The 7470-nt window shown below is 38.2% G+C and overlaps 1 long non-coding RNA gene across 2 annotated transcripts; it reads left to right on the top strand.

The window, feature by feature from the left end:
• Positions 1-4688: 4688 nt before the first annotated feature.
• LOC128133073 (uncharacterized) lies at positions 4689-6782 on the top strand. 2 transcript variants are annotated; one of them, XR_008231266.1, is made up of 5 exons: positions 4689-4975; positions 5313-5386; positions 5655-5807; positions 5884-6249; positions 6604-6782. It is a non-coding gene; the product is annotated as an uncharacterized LOC128133073 (long non-coding RNA). The 2 variants fall into 2 exon arrangements; XR_008231265.1 differs by lacking the exon at positions 5313-5386 and having other exon boundaries at positions 4692-4975.
• The last annotated feature ends 688 nt before the right edge of the window (positions 6783-7470 follow it).

Genomic DNA, 7470 nt, shown 5'->3' with positions numbered 1-7470 from the left:
CGACAGATTGACCAAGTCTGCGCACTTCCTGCCGATCAAAGAAACAGACAAGATGGAGAAACTTACAAGAACTTACATTAGTGAGATTGTATGACTGCACGGTGTTCCTTTATCCATTATCTCGGACAAAGGTAGTAGATTCACTTTGAGGTTCTGGTAGTCGTTACAAAGTTCCCTAGGAACTAGGCTGGACATGAGTACAACCTACCATCCACAGATCGACGGGCAAAGTGAGAGAACTATCCAAACCTTGGAATATATGTTGCGAGCCTGTGTGATAGACTTTGGGAAAGCATGGGATACTCATTTACCCCTTGTCGAATTTTCCTACAACAACAGTTATCATACGAGCATAAAGGCTGCTCCATTCGAGGCCCTCTATGGCCGAAAGTGCAGATCCCCTCTGTGCTGGGCTGAGGTGGGTGATGCCCAGTTAGGTAAAGGACGAATTCCAGAAAGCACTCTCTCGGGTCCGGAGATCATACGGGAAACGACGGAGAAGATTATTCAAATTCGTGAACGATTGAAATCCTCCAGAGACCGACAGAAAAGCTACACAAATAAACGTAGGAACCCGTTGGAATTCCAGGTGGGTGACTATGTTCTATTGAAGGTTTCACCCTGGAAGGGCTTGATACACTTTGGAAAGCGTGGAAAGCTAAATCCAAGGTACATTGGGCCTTTTGAGATTCTCGCAAGAATCGGCCCTATAGCTTACAAACTTAGCTTACCGCGTGAACTCAGTAATGCACATTCTACCTTCCACGTATCGAACTTGAAAAAGTGTCTGTCCGATGAGACTCTTGTTATTCCACTCGACGAGATCGAGATCAACGAGAGCCTCAACTTCGTGGAGGAACTAGTAGAGATCATGGACCGAGAGGTCAAGCAAACGAAACAAAGCCGCATCCCGATTGTGAAGGTTCGCTGGAACGCCAAGCGGGGACCGGAATTCACATGGGAACGCGAGGATCAAATGAAATTGAAATATCCTCATCTATTCGCTTAGTTATCTGTAAATACTTTATTTGCTTAGACTTTAATTTCGGGACGAAATTCCCTTTAACGGGGGGATGATGTGACAACCCGAAATTTTCATTCGGTCAAACCCTAAAAGTCAAGCACTTCATATTATAAGTCAATTTCATTTCTATTTGTTTTTAAGAAATTTAAAGTTCGTTTGACTATTATAAAAATTATTCTTTAAACAAACGGGTGAAAGGATGTGCCGTCTCGAGTCTTGAAATTTCAAAACCACGAATACCACGTAGCTTAGAAGTTCACGGCCAAACATTTATGTTTGGGCCGTAAATTACCCCAAAAACCGTAAACTCATGCTTAAGCATGAGTTTACTCCCCAAAACACTTCACTTCTCATTTCCACTCACAAGAACAACTCCCAAACACTCTCAACTATCATCCCGGTTTTCGCCCGATTTCCTGAAAACGTAAGTATTTCTCGACTTGATTAGTTGATATATCATAACAACTAGTGACTATACATCTTTTCATCCATCCATTTTTGTGTTTTGAATAGATTTCCAAAACACCAAGAACACCAAGAACACACACTAGTGTTCTTGGGCCCTTAGCACCTTTTCAAGCTTCTAACTAGTAAGTACTCTCACCCTAGTGTATTGTAAAGCTTATTACCTTGCTAAACATCAAGAAAGCACCCCAAGAACACCAAGAGTAAGGTGTTCACGGCCCAAGAAGTTCTTGGACCGTGAACCCCAATCAAGAGTGCCAAAGTGTGCTTTAACTCTTCATAAGCCTTGGGGACTAGCCTAGATTCATTCCTAGTTAAGTTAGGGATTAGAAAACATCAAAATACCATAATCCTTAAGGGTTTCCAGCAGCAAACCCAAAAAGAAATGGATTTAGGGCCATGAACTCCTCAAATGAGGGAAATGGTGCCCTAATCTCTTCCAAAGACTTAACCATCAAGTAGAAATGCTTCTTAGGGTCTTGTAAAGCCTCAAAACATCAAATGGTCATGGAATTATGAGCTTACGGCCGTAAACCCATGAGTTTACGACCGTAAACTCATTTTTTGAGGACCTTAGGGCCGTGAACTCCCTTAGGGAGTTTTCCTTGAACCCTACACCCACTAGCCATACCCTACAACACTTGGATGCAACCCTTGTGATCTTTAACACTTGAAACAAAGTGTTTTCATGTTCTAGAGTGTCCCAACTTAATTTATTAGGTATAAGTTGACTAATTAGTTATATATATATGTTTATTATATGATAACTAGGCTCGCATGTGTGTATAAGTCTCCATTTGTCATCTAGTACCGTATCCGACACTTCAATCCAATCCACTCGCTGCAAGTGAGTTCATATCCCTTAATCAATGGTTTAAATGCTTTTAAATGCTTTTATGGGGGGGGGGGGGAAATACAAGTTGAATACTTATAGTTTATATATCAATCACATGTGATTAATAACTACAAAACCAGTAATTTTCTTACTGTACAAACTGTTTATCAAACTGTTTTGCTTCAAACTGTTTTACATGGTCTTTTAATTATTAAATACTTTTACTTAAGCTCTTTTATACTTATTATCAAACGCATGCCTATGTATATATAGTTATATAAGTAATGTTTAAAAGGCTTAGGAAGGCCAACTCGCTTTATCTCCTTTTCCTCGTTGGGATGTGGCTGTAAGGGCATCGGTTATCCGTCCGAAGGTCATCTAAATATTACTTATATATTATGTATACATATATAGATATAAAGGTTCTTCCAATCAATTGAATACTCTTGGGTAGCAAGGGTATACTTCCATGTTCATACGTACCAGTTACATTACTAGTAAGCTACCATAGGGGTAGCACAGGAAGATACAAATACTATTACTAGAACAATGAAACATAAAATGAGTCAGTTCATTCATGAGTCAGTACGAGTAGCACATACAGTACATTACTATACATGCTAGATAGAGAGATAACATACATTACAGCTAGCACACGCAGAACATTACAGTACATATAGGCTAGACAGAGAAAGAGTACACTTACAGTTAGCACATTTATCACATGTACATTTATGCAGTTATGTGAACCATTAAGCGGGTCATGGCACTTCCTGCCATGACCGTTTTTTTATCCCGAATCTCCTTAATTGGGGAGCATATGAGTTTGCATATAGATCTATACTAGATTGACTATCCTACACCTTGATGCTCGCTATAGTGGGACTTGCAAGTCTACGGGTGCCAAATGTCATTTCTTACGGCGTCTTACATCGTCGTTTTACTAGAGTCTGTAGTAGGATACAGGTCAGTCACATGTTACTTTGGACACCTTTTGTTTTAAGGTAGTTAGTACAGCGGTAGTGACTTATTACAAATACTACGGTACTATGATATTTTCCCATAACATTCACTTCGTGAATATTCACACGATGCACGGCAATATAAAAACTATATTTTTGGTAAATGATAGTCAGAATTGGGAAAACACACACTCTAACAAGAGACACACGCACAGACACTAGATGCCTTGGTAAAAGGCTACAGTTTGTAGGAAACATAGGGTTTTCTAGGAGAGTTCAAACATTTTACAAAACATTGTACAAAACATCTTACGAGACATCTTATAAATGTTTTCATACAAACACAGACATTAATATACTTATGATCTCACCAGCTTTAAGCTAATACTCGCTTTCAAAATAAGTTGTATTCTCAGGTCACCAATAGACATGTACAGGTGCCAGGCTTTTGAGAAGATGGAGTTCATTCATGACTCGTCTTTTATTTTGATATGTATATTTTGGTGTCTATATAACTTGACAGAACACACATGTATGAAATTATATTATGAATGCAATGGATGATGTTGTTGCTTGTTTACTACTATTCATTGTTGTGATACTGTACATGACATCCTCCGCCCCAGAATGTTTCCGTCATTCATGGTTTTGGGGTGTGACAGGTACTGACCTACCCTTCAGTCCTAAGGACCGCCGTTAGGAAAACTAATCCCTGTTATACACATAACATATCATGCAGATAAAACTCATGACCAAAGCACGTAACCAGACCAAGATATTTATCACAAAGACAATCATCTTCTAAATACCCCTCTTTGGTGGGCCGACATTGTGACCTTAGACCCACCCCTACTGGAAGGTAACTCACCTCGTACGAGTAGCTGCTGATAATCTGTGCGGGAAACCTCTGTCTGCTGCTGCTCTGGAAATCCTCCAGCTATAATCCCCACAAAACACTCAGTCAGAATCTGATATCTACTCTTAGGGTAAAACGACTATTTTACCCCCAACCAAGTCCATGTTAAAGTCACACTACTGGAAAAAAGCCCTTTAATGACGCGCAAACAATGACGCTCGCTGATAGAAGACGCGCATTTGTGCGTGCCGTAAAAAATATTGTCAGTTTTGCAAAATTTAAAGGATAGAGGGCACGCATTTGTACCTGCCCTAGAAATAGTGTCCAAAAAAAAATTAAAAACACGGAAGGCACCTATCATAAAAAAGCGCGTCGTCTAAAACTGTCGCTTTATATTTTTTCTTTAGGAAAGCGCGTTCTCTTAGGGGGGAAATGAAATACCAAAAAATTAAACAGCCCGCCGATGCATCTCCTTCTTTGTCTTCTAAAATCCTCTACCAAAAAGCCCTAATAATCCTTTAAGCATTTCTCTCTCTCTCTCCCTCTAAAAAAAAGAAACGTATTGATCATCACAATTTCGTATCTAAATCACCTACCGCCTTCTCCTCCATCTACAATGGCCTCACCACGTTCTCCACCACCACCATTAACCCTCGCCGTCACATATTCTCCCTAATTTAAACAAATGGCGCTCAATCAACTGAATTGCAAAGAATAAACACACACTTTACAAATGAGTTGCTCATTCTTCGGTGTTTTTCATGATCTGAAATCTTTTCCTTCTCCTCCGATTGATGGATTGACGTTCTGGTCCCCGACGGTAGTACTACCAGGTCATATACGCTACTATGTCTCCATTAATTCTCCTTCATTTCCTCTTAACTTTGTATTTGTGTTTGTATATATTTATATTTATATAATTAAAAAAGAGGTCTTCGATTTCATTGTGGTTTTTTTCCCCGATCCCTACGACAATTCGGTAATTCCTGCTTGTGTGTTTTGCTTTTTTATCTCATCAACTACCAAAAATAGGGAATATTGCCTTACTCAATCCCTACACAAAAACGCAGAGAGTATGATCAATATTCTGCACTTTAAATTGAAATTAATTTATTGATATATCCTTACTTTTCTTCTAGTTGATACATAAATGGCTTCAATTTCTTCTAGTCCTTGTACAGCAGAAGATATTTTTAAAGATTATAGCGGTCGTCATGGCGGGATAGTTCGTGCTTTAGTTCATGGTAATTCCATTTGTAACCCTAACCCTAGTTTTAACCCCCAAAAACTTCCGATTTTCACTTGCTAGTTTCTAACCATATTTTTTCATTTATTTTTCTCAAATGTCGACGAATTCTATGGCATTTGTGATCCACTTTCCCTTTTGAATAGTTCGACACATCATTTTTTTCTTACTGGATTTTAAATTGCTTTAACACACACATACAAACAGATATAGAATCATTTTTTATTTATTTATGCTCACACTAATGTCATTGCAATGAATAACAGTGCACATTTGCTTCTATTCTTTGAGGTGGATTTTTCCAATTCAGTTGATAATTCCAGGGATATTTCTAAAGGTGTCAATTTGGCTATGTTGTTCCTGTAGTAATTGATGTTTCAGTTCAACGATACACTAAGTTAGTCCGATTGTACTCAACAGTAAGTTTACTTTACTGTTTACCCATGTTAATTTAGTTCCACTTGTAATGGTTTCTAACTATTTTTCTCTAAAAAGATTCATAAAATGCCAGGTCATACTCACAAATGCAACAACAATGCCATTTGAATTCAAATTCGATATCCCATTTGGTGTATCTCCTAAGATTCTGGACCCTGTATGTCATCCTATTCGTTGCTGTGTGTCTGTGCATGATGTGTGTTGGCCTTCTGTTGGGACTGGGAGGGTAAACAAGGGATCAAATTTATATATTATCATGATGCTAATATTGATGACAAGATAGAGAACCAAGATCAGTCAAATAAGAGGTGTATTCACATGATTATATTAAGTAATCCTTTAATAGTGAAAAACTGTTTACGAGTTGAAGTATCTGTCATGATTGAGAGTGGTGGAGTTTCACATAGCATGCTGCTTTCAGAGGTTGGTATCTCTATCTTCCACATTTTCTTTATGTCCGTATAATTTATTTCATCATGAGTTATACTTTTCTAATATCTGCAGGTTGAAACTTCTTTTTATCATATTGATTCTTCTCATGATCATTCGTTAACTTTTGATATACGCGGGTTTAGAGCTTCTGTTCTCAAGTTCTCACGTGCATAAAAGTTCATTGAAATTGCTAAATTTAGTGGAACAAGGTTTTCTTCTTCAAAATCCATTAACTTCACTGCTGACATTTCTAAAGGTTTTTTTCCTCGTCTTCCGCTCTCTTTCTTTCTCTCTCTCTCTCTCTCATACACACATACTCACAAAACCTGGTGTGTTTTTGTGTAGGTCCATTATATGTGACAATGGAAAAGGTGATGGATGCATTCTCTAGGGCTCGTGAAATCTGCATATTTGTTCTGACCCTAATATTGCTTCGAGTGAGATCATGGTCAGAGTTAGTCGATCCCAATCTGAATCTGATGTGGCAAGTACCTCAAACTACATGTGGTCTAGTCAATTCTTCCTTGTCCAACCAACTAGTTCAACTACAATCCTTGTCCCCCGATCATCAACCAATTCCTCATCTATAATATCTGTCGCATCTAGTGCTATTTGTGGAAGAACAAGGATTATCAATTTTCAGCCTAGATATCTTATTAGTAATGCATGCAGTAAGGACTTTTGTTTTAGGCAGAAAGGGTCTGACTTTATATACCATTTGAAGGTGGGACAACACTCCCATATTCATTGGACAGACATAACAAGGTACAGTGTTTGTAATTTTTTCTTACCACAGTTCGTTCACATGCTTATATAATAATAAGTAGTAGTTACATAAAACAGGGAATCACTGGTTTCTACTCGTTTTGATGAGCCTGGATGGCAGTGGTCAGGGTGTTTCTTTCCAGAACATTTAGGTGATACACAATTGAAAATGTGAAACTATGTTACTGGTGATTTAAGTGTTAAAATAGTTCAGAGTTGATTTGGTCTATGCACGTTTTTATTTGTTTCCTTAGCTGTTATTAGAAGTGAATAAGTCAAGGTCATGTGGCTTAGTGCCCCTGGTTTTAAGCTAGAATCAGTTGCTATTTTTTGTTAAGTTTTGATTTAATTAGTCAGGCAGTGTACGAGGTGATTGTATCCCTCCTTTCTTTTCCCAGTTTATGAATAAGTAAAGTGTAACTTTTCTGCCCCTGTGCATTGCTTTCT

Source organism: Lactuca sativa, chromosome 3, assembly GCF_002870075.4.
Source record: "Lactuca sativa cultivar Salinas chromosome 3, Lsat_Salinas_v11, whole genome shotgun sequence".
In the NCBI taxonomy this organism is placed as follows: domain Eukaryota; kingdom Viridiplantae; phylum Streptophyta; class Magnoliopsida; order Asterales; family Asteraceae; genus Lactuca; species Lactuca sativa.
The sequence above is the reverse complement of the archived record's forward strand: the minus strand, read 5'-3'. Positions and strand labels throughout refer to the sequence as shown.